This window comes from Sus scrofa, chromosome 7 (genome assembly GCF_054392235.1).
Source record: "Sus scrofa isolate SSC_HxYL_T2T_F1_AM1 chromosome 7, Sscrofa_HxYL_maternal_Yorkshire_Landrace_v2.0, whole genome shotgun sequence".
NCBI classification, from domain to species: domain Eukaryota; kingdom Metazoa; phylum Chordata; class Mammalia; order Artiodactyla; family Suidae; genus Sus; species Sus scrofa.
Window position 1 is genome coordinate 43,162,416 of NC_139389.1, and position 14,313 is coordinate 43,176,728.

The following is a 14,313-nucleotide window of genomic DNA, read 5'->3' on the forward strand; positions in this document are numbered from 1 at the left end:
ATGTGTGTGTGTACCTTTGGAATTTGGTAGAATCCTCAACCCTCGTGCGACCAGCAGCGAGACCTGCAGCCAACACGACGGTGCTGGACCCGTATGTGGTTTCAGAAAGCCAGGGCTCAGGGGGATGCCCAGCGGCAGGGAAATACTGAGGCGAGGACGTGCTTTGCAGCCAGCCAGCCCGGCCTCCAAGCTCAGGGAAGCCCACTCTGGCTGCATGGCCTGTGTCCCTCACATCATCCTTACAGATTTATTCACTAGAAGCGTGGGGCAAATAATATAAGCGTCATAAAGATGCACAAAGGGAGTTCCCATGGTGGTGCGGCTGAAACGAATCCGACTAGTATTCATAAGGATGCGGGTTTGATCTGTGACCTCACTCAGTGGATTAAGGATCCGGCATTGCCATGAGTTGGAGTGTAGGTCACAGACTCGGCTCAGATCCCTTGTTGCTGTGACTGTAGTGTAGGCTTGCAGCTGTAGCTCTGAATCGACCCCGAGCCTGGGAACTTCCATATGCCACAGGTGCAGCCCTAAAAAGCAAAAATAAAAATAAATAAAGATGTATGAAATGAAATTAATTTTAAGGCGGGACAAAAATTTAACATAAAATTTTCTCTGTTGTTTGAGCCACTTCCCACTCCTCTTCAGTGTGCATATACATTAACTAGATCCCCTTAGAAGACAGAGGGGTGCCTGCTTGCAAAAAAAGGAAAGAAAAAGAAAGAAAAAAAGACAATTTTCAGAGTTCCCATTGTGGCGCAGTGGTTAACGTATCTGAGTAGGAACCATGAGGTTGCAGGTTCGATCCCTGGCCTCGCTCAGTGGGTTAAGGATCTGGCGTTACCATGAGCTGTGGTGTAGGCCACAGATGTGGTTTGGATCTAGTGTTGCTGTGGCTGTGGCTCTGGCGTAGGCGGGCAGCTACAGCTCTGATTGGACCCCTAGCCTCAGAACTTTCACATGCCAGGGGTATGGCCCTGGAAAAAGACAAAAAGCCCCCCCCCCCAAAAAAAGGCAATTTTCTCTTGGTGCCAGCAAGGTAAGGCAATAACAATTCTTTCTCAACCCTGTAAAGGGTCATGACGGCCCCCCGTGTGCCTTGTTGAATTATGTGAACTGTTGATGTGTTACTTTGATCTATAAGCCCTTTGTCTCAAACACCAGCGTAACTGCTTTGACGTCTGATGGGCAGAACAGTCCCCAGAGCTTTCTGAAAGACTGTGTCCTGGGTTCTAATCCTCAGGTTGGCTCAAATAAAATTTTACATTTCTTTCCTAGATTGAATATTGATTAATTTGTCTCCTCGACAAGATGTTTATGAGGATCATATCGGCTAGATTTGTGAACACGAGGAGAAGAGGCACCAGTGGGTGGGAGTGTTCTGGGTAAAGCCTAAGACACGGACATGCTTTTACCATATCCGGGGGTGGTGGTGGGGGGGGATGGGGTTGCTCCTCCCGCCCGTGGAGGTGCTCCAGGGGGGCGGGCTGGACCAGGTGAGGCCCCAGGACCAGGTGCCGAGCTCAGCCCTCTTAGTGACAGCCTGGTGGGCATGCTCAACAGCTGACCAAGAACATGATACAGAAGCCCGTGGCTGGGAGTTCCTGTTGTGACTCAGCAGAAACAAACCCAACTAGTATCCATGAGGATGTGGGTTCGATCCCTGGCCTCGCTCAGTGGGTTAAGGATCCGGTGTTTCTGTGAGCTGTGGTGTAGGTCCAAGACACTCAGTGGGTTAAGGATCCTGCATTGCTGTGACTGTTCAACCCCTAGCCTGGGAACCTCCATATGCTGTGGGTGCGACCCTAAAAGACCAAAGAAAAAAGAAGTAGCTGCCCATGGCCAACCCCTTGGTGAAACATCGTGATGCAGATGTCCAGAACTTGATTGGCTTTGTTTGTAGATACTACATCCAGAAGCTTCTGTAGAGACGCTTAGAAAAGCTCTGACAAAGAACGCCTGAGAACTGGGCTGCCCATTGGGGTTTTTAGCCTCATGAGCCCTTCTGAGGCCCTCTAATTCCTAGGGTTTTGTTTTTTTTTTTTAAACACAAGCTATTTTTCAATTTTTTTTTTTTAAAGGAGAACAGTCATCCGAGGGCTCTGGGTCCTCAGCCAAGGAGGAGTGGAAACAAAGACAGAAAAGGTGAGAGATCCTTCACCACAGAGGGGCCTTGGCCCCACCATCCCCACCACAGACGCAGCCAGGAGGGGTGCAAGATCTCTCCTTGGCAGACAGCTCCAACAGGGCAGCTGGGGCCTTCACACCAAAACCAGGTCTGAATGGGGAGTTCCTGCTGTGGCACAGTGGGAGTGCTGGGACCCAGGTTTGATCCCTGGCTGGGCACAGTGGGCTAAGGATCTAGTGTTGCCGAAGCTGTGGCATAAATTGTCACTGAAGCTCAGATCTGATCCCTGGCCCGGGAACGCCATGTGCCGTAGGGCGGCCGAAAAAAAGAAAAAAAAAGGGAAAAAAATGTCTGAGTAGAGGCAGCAGAAAGAGAACTTCTTTGGTATATAGCACCTCTCAGCATCCTCAGAGTCAGTAGGGTAGCACAGTATTCATAAACCTTGCTCTGAGCTGGGACTCTGGATTTGAATCATGCTTCCCCCCAAGGTCCTGGAGGAAGTCTCTTCATCTCTCTGAACCTCAGTTTTTGTTTTGTTTTGGCTGCACGCACGGTTTGCAGAAGTCCCGGGCAGGGATCGAACCCACACCACAGCAGTGACAACCCCAGATCCTTAACCTATTGAGCCACCAGGGAGCTCGTAAACCTCAGGTTTTAAATGGGATTAATCATCCTACCTCAGGATGGTGAGGATTAAATAAGATCATAACTGAAATGTATACAGTAGGCACTTGGTAAAGGTGAAAGCTATTTTTATTAAAAACCTTCAGGCAGTGTTTCCCTTCTGTAAGTCCCCCCTGCCCTCAGCAGTCACAGCCTGTCTTCCTGTCCCCTGGCCCTCTGTCTCTCCCTGTTTTCTTGATCTTCAACTCTGGGTTCATTGTGAAGTCAGCATCCATCAGCTCATGGTGCGTCTGTGCGCCTCAGCCAGCTCAGTAGGGGCGGTTTTAGAAATTCCTCTTTTATATCACCCTCCTGACTGGGCTGCCGAGGGGCATAGGGCAGGGGAGGTTACGAGGCCACTTTGGCCACCCCATGACGAAGGGTCTGTGGGCTGTGTCCTTATTTGGGGCGTGTGCGTGGTTTGCGGGGAAGGAGATGTTTCTTTAAATATCCCTGAGTGTTTCTAGCTCTAAATACCACAATGCAATAAAATCTTGCTGCTGAGGACAAATGCCCAGTCCTGGGCTGAGCGACATCCTGAGGCAGAACATCGTGTTCACGGAAGATTCCAGTTAGTGGAACCGTCCTTCCCTGAAACTTTGATCCAGAGCTAGAGCACTGCTGCAGCTGATAAAATGCCCTGCTTAGGCTGGCCGTTAGGGATGCTTTCTCGGATTCTTCCAGCATCATGACAGCACTGAGAACAGGGCCTTGTCTCCCTCTGTTGAAGAGGCTCCAGGGCAGCTTCCTGGACCTGGTGGATAGAGTACCAGCCCGTGGAGCCTCCAGGACGCAGGGAGGAGGGCATCATGAAGTAACCCTCAGTGAAGTCTTCTAGAACTGTCGGGATTCAGGATGGAAAGAGAAACAACTCTAGTGTTTCAAGCCCAAAGCAAGTAGACTCAATATCAGCAATTAAATGCTTGCAGGAGGAGTAAGAGTCAGGGGTTGGTTCAAGGTCATACCTTCTCAGCTGAGACCAGAGGTCAGGCAACTCGTGTTGCTATTGCTGCCAGCATGGTGTGAACCCCTGAAGCTGGTGACCAGTACATGGAACTTGGCATCTGGCAGCAACGGGCACATCTGCCCGGTCCTGCTTGCTTCCTCCTTCTGAATCATTCTTGAGTTTCTCTCAGTCTAAACTCTCTGGCTGCAAAGGAGTCCAGCAAAGCATGTTTTGAAACTTCCTTATAATACGATGGAGGTGGGAGGACATGAAAGAGAGTGGACCACGTTCCAACAGATCATGTGGGGCTTGTCTTTGACCTACAGCAAGAGCATCTTTCATTTATGAAGCACCTACGATTTGCCAGATGCTATGTTAGGTGACTTACATAGTCAATTTTATTTTCATGGAGGTCCTCCAAGAAAGATATAATAATGGCCCCATTTTACAGATGAGATAAGTGAAGATCAATGAGATTAAATATGTTACTCAGGTCTGTGGTGGTTAATTTTACATCCAATGTGGCTAGGCTAGGGTGCCAAGTCATCTGGTCAAACACCAGTCTAGATGCTGCTGTGAAGGTATTTTTATTTTTTAGGGCTGCACCCACTGCAAATGGAGGTTCCCAGGCTAGGGGTGGCATCAGAGCTATAGCTGCCAGCCTACACCACAGCCACAGCAATGCCAGATCCCAGCCGCATCTGCGACCTAAACCACAGCTCACACCAACGCTGGATTCTTAACCCACTGATCGAGGCCAGGGGTCGAACCCACAACCTCATGGTTCCTGGTTGGATTCATTAACTGCTGTGCCACCACAGCACCTCCTACATCAGTAGACTTTGAGTCAAGCGTATTATCCTCCCTAATGTGTCTGGGCGTCATCCAATCAGCTGAAGGCCTAAGAGAAAAGTCTGAGGTCATCTTCTCCCTCCCTCCCACCACCACCAGGAAGCAGGATTCTGCCTGTAGACCACCTTCAAACTCAAGCCTGCAACATCAATTGCTGCCTGAATTTCCAGCCTGCCGGCCTGCCCTGAAGATTCTAGACTTGCCGGTCCCCACAAACACATGAGCCAATTTCTTGAAATCCCTCTCCTGGAGTTCCCTGGTAGCTTAGTGGGTGAAAGATCCAGCCTTGTCACTGCCGTGGCTTGGTCATTGCTGTGGCACGAGTTTGATCCCTGGCCAGGGACGTATGCGTGCCATGGGTGCAGCCAAAAAATAAATAAATAAAACCCAAATCCTTTACTTATAAGAATGAGAATTGGATGTCCAGACCAGGAACCAGGCCAGGACCAAACTAGATTCCCTGGATCTAGTTTGGTCCTGAGGAAGGAAGGAGAAGGGGTGCTATGAAGAATCACACAGTCGAGCCACGTTGCCGGACACTCATGAGTGTGAGCGAGGTTTTACTTTAGTGCCAGGCCAGTGTCTGTGTCGATGGTCTGAGGAGAAGTGGACGCACACTCACATTCCTGGGTTATAGGGAAAATTCCTGCGGGTCTGGAACCTAACTTCCTGCATAAACTCCTGCAAGTGTGAAGAAACAATGCTCCTCATTCAAAGCTTATTCATCAGAACTTTACAGAATGGCGACTTCTGCTTCTGAACGAGACGGAGTAACAAAGACTGGATTTACCCTCTGTTTGAAGAAAAGAAAAGAAAAAAGCAGACAAAGCATTTGAAGCAAAGATGTTTGAACTATTGGATATCTTTCCGTGATGTTCAGCAGTCCCCGAGAGACAGGAAATAAATGAGGCAAGCCCGACAGTTGTCCCGGGTTTCTGCAGAGAGAGAGATTTTAGATCCTGCCATGCAGACTGGGAGACCCCATTGGAGCCTGGAGGGCTCTCAGTTCAGTAGACCTGAGAGGCTCAGGGAACTGAAGTTTTCAGGGGAAACATTCAGAAAGAAATGAGCTTCTGAAGTCCCTGTCATGGCTAAGTGGTAGTGAACCTGACTGGTATCCATGAGGACATGGGTTCGATCCCTGGCCTCCCTCGCTGGGTTGAGGATCTGGCGTTGTCTTGAGCTGTGGTGTAGGTTGCAGATGCGGCTGGGATCCTGCGTTGCTGTGACTCTGGCGTAGGCTGGCAACTGCAGCTCTGATTTGACCCCTAGCCTGGGAACTTCCATATGCCGTGGGTGCAGCCAAAAAATAAAATAAAACAATGAAATGAAATGAAATAGATAAATCAGGCAATTGGAAGCAAGGGGTTCCAATGGAGCAGAAAACCCCTGGCCAGGGGAGTTCCTGTCGTGGTGCAGTGGAAACAAATCCCCCTAGGAACCACGAAGTTGCGGGTTCGATCCCTGGCCTCGCTCATTGGGCTAAGGATCTGCCATTGCGGTGAGCTGTGGTGTAGGTCGCAGATGCAGCTCAGACCCCGCGTTGCTGTGGCTCTGGCATAGGCTGAAGGCTACAGCTCCAATTAGACCCCTAGCCTGGGAACCTCCATATGCCACGGGAGCAGCCCTAGAAAAAGGCAAAAAGACAAAAAACAAAACAAAACAAAACAAAAACCCTGGCCAGGCTGCTGTAGTAGCCGCGATGGGGCTCCAGAGGAGCAACTCCTCCGTGAGCCATCTCTCACTTCTGGTCTCAGCATCCCACCCTCACCCCTCCTGCTTCAGCGCATGGCTGAGGCTCTGTGCCCTCCCCAGGCATCAAGGTCACTTTGATCCAGTTTTCTAATTGCTTATTGCTGCTCCTGTGGGCTGCTGGCACGTCGATCGTAAAATCAGCCACCGCCCCTCATAGGGTCAGGGGTTGGGCGAGAGAACTTCATTTATCTCCATGGCTGGGGTTATATTTTATGTCGAGCAGCGGGGGTGCGGACTGTGCGCGCCACAGCCTCTGCACGCAGCCCGGCTGACTGGCTCTCTGAGGATCTGAGGGCTGCTCTCTGGAGTGGGATGGGTAATACCTGGACTCTCAGATGGGAGGGAAACATGCCCTCGAGATCATGAGAGTACACTTGGCTGGCATGGATGAAATTTAAGCAATAGGCAATCAGTGAAAGAAGTGGACGGTTTTATTCGTGCCAGCTTTCCGGAGTATAACCCAGGAACAGCAACTCAAAGCTCCGAGAACTGTTCCACCCATTAGAAGTCAAGGCATGGTTAGAGAATATTTTTGAGACAGAGGGCTGGACATTAAAAGGCGTATTTTCAGAGTTCCTGTTGTCGCTCAGAGGTAACAAACCCAACTAGTCTCCATGAGGACTTGGGTTTGATCCCTGGTCCTGCTCAGTGAGTCAAGGATCCAGGGTTGCCGTAAGCTGTGGTGTAGGTTGCAGACGTGGCTCTGATCTGGCATTGCTGTGGCTGTGGCGTAGGCTGGCAGCTGCAGTTGCAATTTGACCCCTAGCCTGGGAACTTCCATATGCCGTGGGTGTCGCCCTAAAAAAGAAAAAGACGTATTACTGACAGTTTACACATCCCTGTCTAAGCCCCATCATGACCCTTTATGAGATCAAGAAGGAATATTATCTTTGAGGAGTTGTTATTATCATTATTATTTTTGGGGCTTAACCCTCAACATGCGGAAGTTCCCGGGCCAGGGATCAAACCCCAGTCACTGCAGTGACAATGCCAGATCCTTAACCTGCTGAACCACCAGGGAACTCTAGGCATTGTCTTATTGATGCTAGGAGGACGTTACTCTGCAATGGGGAAGGTTTGGTCAATGCACACGGAGGGGAGAGAGGAGGCCAAAGGGCAGAGAACATTTTTTATTTTTAAATATTTCTTGGAGATCCCATTGTGGCACAGCAGAAGCAAATCCAACTAGGTACCACGAGGTTGCAGGTTCGATCCCTGGCCTCCTTCAGTGGGTTAAGGATCCAGTGTTGCTGTGAGCTGTGGTGTAGGTTGCGCATGTAGCTCAGATCTGGCGTTGCTGTGGCTGTGGCGTAGGCCAGCAGCTATAGCTCTGACTGGACCCCTAGCCTGGGAACATCCATATACTGTAGGTGTGGCCCTAACAAGCAAAATAAATAAATAAATAAATATTTCTTATGAGTTCCCTGGTGGCCTACCAGGTTAAGGATCTGGCATTGTCACTGGCTTGGGTCACTGCTATGGCATGGGTTTGACCCCTGGCCTGGGAACTTTCACATGCCCTGGGAACAGAAAAAAGAATTCTTGTCTTGTTATAAAATATGCATTTTATTTCACACTGGAGACGGTCTCACCCAGTCACCTGTCATTCCTACACTGGGCATTCCTCCCTCCCCTGATGTCTTTATTCTTGAAACGGATGGAGTGAATAAACGGCCGATGGATGGAATCTGTTTCGTTAAACCTGACAAGTACGAGTGCCAGAGGGTTCGAAGTGAAAGGGCCCCCACCGACCTTTGAGTCCAACACGACACCTGAGTTTCCAGACCCCCCATCAGGGGTCCGGGAGGCTAACCTGGCTTCAGTCTAGTCAATAACAACAGTTACTAGGGGCAGGGCTGCTCCTGGCCCCGATGATGCCTCTTTGCTGGTAAGAAAAGGCATTCCTTCCCCCCTGACAGACACAGCTCTGTTCTGGGGTGGGTGGCTCAACAGGCAGCGTGGCAGCCGGACTTCAGCCCCATGGGCTCCTCGGCCAGGTGCCCTTGTACTGTGAATGACCTTCATGATTCTCACTGGCAGCTCTGGCTCAGAAGTGCAAAGTTTGTCCCTGAGGACAGGGCCTGAGCCGTGTTTACCCCAGTAAATCCCACTTCATCGAGCGCCGTGCCTGTCCTAGTGCAGGAGGAAGAGAAATGTTTACTGAAGGAGACGAGGGTCGGGGGGGGGGGGGAAAGGAGCGATGTACTAATTTCCTTGGGAATCTGACACGTGACACTTTTGGAGCAGAACGAGTCGAACCCAATGAGCCGATTGCTAGGTCGAGCACAGGAAAATAAAGCAAAGTAAAATAGAGTCCAATTAGTTTGCTTAAACAATATTAAACTCCAAAGGAAAACGGAAAGATAGCCCTGCTGACATTCCTTCGAGCTGCGTAGAGGGGCCAGGCAATTCTATTAGGGAAAACAGATAAGTACGTGAGTTGCCAAATAAAGAAGCAATCACAGCGATAAAAGCAGGCGCTTTTCCCCCAAAAGGAAAACATAACTAAATCATCTATCAACTTCCTGTGCAGAGCTCAGGCACCTGATCTGGTGACAAATAAGGGTTTTGTTTTTGGCTTTTTTTTTTTTTTTTAAATGATGATATCTTGAATTGGCTGATTCCTTTGCCTCAAGCTAATTTGGGTTAATCTGTCTCCCAGGAGGCTATAAAATTCTTCTGTTCCTCCATAAACCTTTGGAAGGACAGATGATCACTCATTTGCAAGTGAAGTTTGTATGTTTGTTTGTTTTGCTTTTTTTAGGGCCGCACCCTCAGCATATGGTGGTTCCCAGGTTAGGGGTCTAATTGGAGCTGTAGCCTTCGGCCTGTGCTACAGCCACAGCCATGCCCAACCTGAGCCGCATCTGTGACCTACACCACAGCTCAATGCAATGGCAGATCCTTAGCCCAATGAGCGAGGCCAGGGATCGAACCCGCAACCTCATGGTTCCTAGGGGGATTTGTTTCCACTGCACCACGACAGGAACTCCACAAGTGAAATTTGAACCCCTTCCTTATTCCCCACGGTGGAGGGTTAGAGAGGAGGAGTGGGGGAGGGGTGTCAAGAGCAGACAGAGGAGAAGCATCAACTCTTTCAGTATGTTCAGTAGTTCAGTAGTGTCTTGTTCTGTCTCCTTTATTTAGACAACAAGTCCCTGTCCTCCTTTCAAGATAAATTTGGCCTGTGTCACCCCAGAGCAGGGATTTTGTAATTTTTCTGGAGCCACAGATCCTGAGGACTATCTGGTCAAAGGATATGCCCCCCCCCCTTCAGAAAAGACACACATAAGCTTACACAACTTGACAAATAATTTCAAAGGATTCGTTCATCCCTTGAAGCCCATCCTTGGATCCCAAGTTAAAAGCACCTGTCTTATCGCCTGGACAGGAAACTTTTCTGGAGGGGATCCTTGACATTTAATGATAAAGCCTAATGCTGTCCACTTTGCTTTTAAATGAGTTTGAATTCCTCAATTGCATTATGAGGAGCAAGTTGGAAATGGCCCATCTTAGAATCTTCAGTGGGGGCCCTGCTAACTGAGACCTTGGGGAGAAGGGGAGAAACTGGCAGGGAAACGCTAGCACAATCTTTGTAGGACACCTCAGCATTCAGGATGTTAGGTCTGTGTGGAAGTTTAACCTGTAATTTATGAATGCTACCACAAGGTGGCAGTGCTGCAGTCATATGGCCCTTCCAAGTCCACTTCTGTGTGCATGTTCCAGGGTTCCAAAATCCAATCAACGATTTTTCATTCAACTTTTTTGATAACTCAAGAACAAATGCAGAGAGCCAAATACTCGCCTGTCAAGTGCCCACTGCTAATCTAGGTATTGAGGGTGCAAAGATAAAGAAGACACATCAGTGTCTTTACATTCTACTCTTTCTAGAGTTCTCGTCATGGCTCAGCAGTTAACAAACCCAACGAGTATCTATGAGGATGCGGGTTCAATTCCTGGCCTTGTTCAGTGGGTTAAGGATCTGGCATTGCTGTGGCTGTGGTGTAGGCCGGCACCTGCAGCTCTGATTTGAACCCTAACCTAGGAACCTCCATACGCCACGAGTGCAGCCCTAAAAAGACAAAAAATTTAAAAAAATATATACATTCTACTTTTTATTTCCTGCAGCAATAATAGGCCATTCTGGGGCTAGATTTGCATTCCTGAAACTCTTTCAACCATTTTTCTTTTCAGAGTCAAATAGTGATTACCTGTACCTCTTTCCAGCTCATTTCACAAAATCTTTTTGGGCTATGCCCAGCACTTTTTTCTCTCTAAATTTCTTGAACTCTGAGACAATGTGGTCTCTTTTCTCTGAATGATGAAACAGGAATTATTTATTAAGCCAGCTAACTATTATATGGATGAAGAAGAATCACTAGTCACCAAGGAGCTCACTAAGCTCTCTTTATAACCTACAGGTATTGTTCCTAGATGCCCCCACCCACCCACCTCTAACACATACACACGCGAGTGTCCTCACACACACACAGATACACACGAACACACACACACACACACACACGAATGCATGCGTGCACACACACAAATACACATACACAAACACATGCGTGCGTGCACATGCACACAAACACACACACTCTTTAGGCTGTTGGGAGGTAGGTCTGTGAGGAAGTTGAGTTCCGCTTAGCCCTTGAGGGAAGTTTCTCTGATTATCTCTTTCCTTCTCTGAATTCCCAAGTCTTTATGACCTGGCATTTATCCTAAATTCCCTATCATTTCAGCTACTTGTGTACCTGTCATGTCCTGTAGGATGTGTTTCCATCTGCCAGAGCATCTTTGGTAAAATGCTCAGGAAGTGACAGTGGTTGGATATACCAGTCAGCAGGATATGAATGGTCAGAGAAAAGTAGTGAGGGAGGGAGCAGGCTGAGCAGGATGCCCAGGTAGGAAAGCTTAAGGCCAGAGTTCCCATCGTGGCTCAGTGGTTAATAAACCTGGCTAGTATCTGTGAGGACGTGGGTTCGATCCCTAGCCTCCCTCAGTGGGTTAAGGATCCAGCGTTGCCATGAGCTGTGGTGTAGGTCACAGTCGTGGCTCGGATCCGGCATTGCTGTGACTGTGGTGTAGGCTGGCAGCTATAGCTCTTATTAGACCCCTAGCCTGAGAACTTCCATATGCTTCAAGTGTAGCCCCAAAAATACAAAAAAAAAAAAAAAAAGAAAAGAAAACCTTAAGGCCCTCACAGGAGAGGGTGACTCCTCCCAGTGTGGCCAGGAAGAAAGTATCACAAAGGTGAGAGGAGACGGGGAGGTGGGGCGCAGACACAAGGAACGTGAATATCAGCCTAAAGAATCTGGCTTGGTTCAGTAGGCAGCGGGGAGCCAGGGAGACCTTCCAGGTAAAGACGGTCTCAGCAAGGTGCAGAAAGGACAGTGAGGGCCAAGCAGGGGCCAGTAGGAACCTGCTACACCCCTTCAGGGATGAGAACATAATGGGGCTGGATCCTGTTACTCAATGCCCTTGACGGTGATGATGAAGGATGACTCGAGTCCACCTCAGAGACTTCATGAAAGAGTGAATTAACAGAACCTGGCGACTGTACGTGGAGTTGCCAAAGACGGTGACCTGGGGTCAGAGGGAGAGAACGAAGGGCCAAGACTCACATTCAAAAGGGTATCAGGGAGTTCTCTCGGGGCTCAGTGGGTCAAGGATCAGCATTGTCATTGCCCCGGCTCAGTGGCTTAGGTCACTGCTGTGGGGCGGGTTCAATTCCTGGCCCAGGACCTTGTGCATGCCAAGGGTGTGGTCCAAAAAAAAAAAAGGATCAAATATAAATGTTTGATGTTATCGCCAAATGAATGTGGATCTATAATTACAAAGACACATGCAAACAAGATTCTTTGTAGATATAGATGAGCTGATTCCGAGACTTATATGAGAAGGAAAAGAAACTTGAATAGGCCAAACAATTTTGAAATAGAAAATCAAAATCAAGAGTTCCTACTGTGGCAAAGTGGAAATGAATCCAACTAATATCCATGAGGATTCGGGTTCAATCCCTGGCCTCACTCAGTGGGTCAGGGATCTGGCATTGCCATGAGCTGTGGTGTAAGTTGCAGATGTAGCTCGGATCCTACATTGCTGTGACTGTGGTGCAGGCCAGCAGCTACAGCTCTGATTGAACCCCGGCCTGGGAACTTCCATATGCTAAAGGTGCAGCTGTAAAAACAAAGAAACAAAATTTAAAAAAACCAAGCAAACAAAAACAGACATATATCATCTCCCACTTCTGGGGGTCAGGGTTGAGGATCGTGAGGGAGAATCTGCCTGTGCCTCTCTCCTCGTTCCGGGGGTTGTGGGGTGGGGGGCGGCTGCTGCTGTAACAAGTACCCCAATTGTGGCCACAGCTTCAGAATTGGATAACGAATGGGCAGAGGCTGGAGCCGTTTGAAGAGAACCCAGAGTGCCGTGAAAGGGCCTTGCTGGGAATGTGGATGTCCACGGTGACTGTGAGTGAATGTCACTGGAAATGGGAGGAAAGGCCGTCCTTGTTCTCTGTGCCTCGGGGCTGGGGAGGAAAGACCTGATGGTTGTTCTGCAAACGTGAGGGCTCTGAGGCCCCAGGATGGTGCCCTGCTGTGGGGTCAGCACGAGGCGCCCCCCAGGGAGGGCTGGAGGGACAGGCCTCAGCTCCAGGTGGGACTTGGGGGTGTGAGAAACTGCAGACCAGATGAGTTTCTTTCTTTCTTTCTTTTTTTTTTTTTTTTTTTGCTTTTTAGGGCTGCACCTGCACCATATGGAGATTCCCAGGCTAGGGGTCAGATTGGAGCTATAGCTGCCGGCCTACACCAGAGCCACAGCAACTTGGGATCTGAGCTGCTTCTGTGACCTACACCACAGCTCACAGCAACGTCGGATCCCCGACCCACCGAGCGAGGCCAGGGGTCGAACCCACGTCCCCATGGATACTAGTCGGAATCATTTCCACTGAGCCACAACAGGAACACCCTGAGATGAGTTTCTTAAAGGCAAAGGGGTGGGGAATCCTGGGGGCCTGTGTCTGGGGACCCAGGTTGAATTCCTCCCTCCCCTCTCCTTTTCACAGTTGCCTCCTGCAAACTCCCCAGCACGGCTTTCTCCAGGCTGGTTCCTCCCAACCCCACCCCTTTCTGCTCCCCTCTTGACAGTGACTCTGTGTTCTGGACCCTTGGTACCTGCCCTTGAGGTTGACAGGACAGGAACTGTTATTCTCACTTTATAAACGAGGATGCAGAGGCTCAGAGAGGTTATCTGACTTTGGCAAGACACACAGCATTTTGGAGGCAGTGGTCTTCCAGCCCCCTGTCTTGTCTCTAGACTCCATGTCTTTGATTTCCTACATTGCTTGTTCCGGGAGGCTTGGCCTGAAGGAGGAAGCCAGGCCAGAGGCAGAGATACTCTGAGTTCCCCAGACCTGACCCCTGCCAAGAGAATCCAGCTTTGGGGAGCTCTTCACCCTGAGGCGCTAAAGCCATCCCACGGGACAGACGCCTCAGCTGTGCTGGGTGTGACCACAAGGGGGCAGTGGCGCCCGTGTGATGATCTGCCGGCAGGTCCGCACTTGAGGGCGGCAGAGGTGGGGGAGGGACTCTGCTTCCAGGGACCTATCAGGGCTCCTGGCGGCCAGGCCCCTTCCCAGACCCCTCCTGCACGGAGAGGCCCCTCACCTTTTAGGATGTGTAACTCTGACTCAAATTGATCAGTTTCAGGGTGTCGTGAGCTGGGGCCGGGCTTAATGCTGGGGGAACCCGGGTCTCCCATGGCAGACACCCACATTCAGGCCCAGCTCAGAATCCCTGGAGCCCCTCACCCCTGCCTCCCTGATCTCTGTGGGCAGAGAGGGTTGGCTCCATCCTTTTGTGTTTCATCTCCCCTAGCTCAGGATGGTAGAATTCTGTGAAAACGGTCCCCGGGGGCTTCTCAACCTGGGTTCAGCAGGGCTTATTGGATCGCTAGAGGGGCTCCA

The 14,313-nt window shown here is 49.8% G+C and overlaps 1 protein-coding gene and 1 long non-coding RNA gene across 11 annotated transcripts in view; one reads left to right on the plus strand and one right to left on the minus strand.

The window, feature by feature from the left end:
• The window catches only part of MOCS1 (molybdenum cofactor synthesis 1), a 918,787-nt gene that overhangs the window by 176,390 nt on the left and 728,084 nt on the right, over nt 1–14,313 (minus strand). The window lies entirely within an intron of this gene.
• LOC102157750 (uncharacterized) overlaps nt 1–14,313 on the plus strand; it is a 61,161-nt gene that overhangs the window by 24,472 nt on the left and 22,376 nt on the right. For 6 of the 10 annotated variants that reach the window (XR_014810094.1, XR_014810091.1, XR_014810090.1 and 3 more), the window contains exon 3: nt 2,082–2,145. The exons of the other annotated variants lie outside the window; for them this stretch is intronic. This is a non-coding gene — a long non-coding RNA (uncharacterized LOC102157750). The remainder of the gene's footprint in view (nt 1–2,081; nt 2,146–14,313) is intronic. 10 annotated transcript variants of the gene reach the window in all.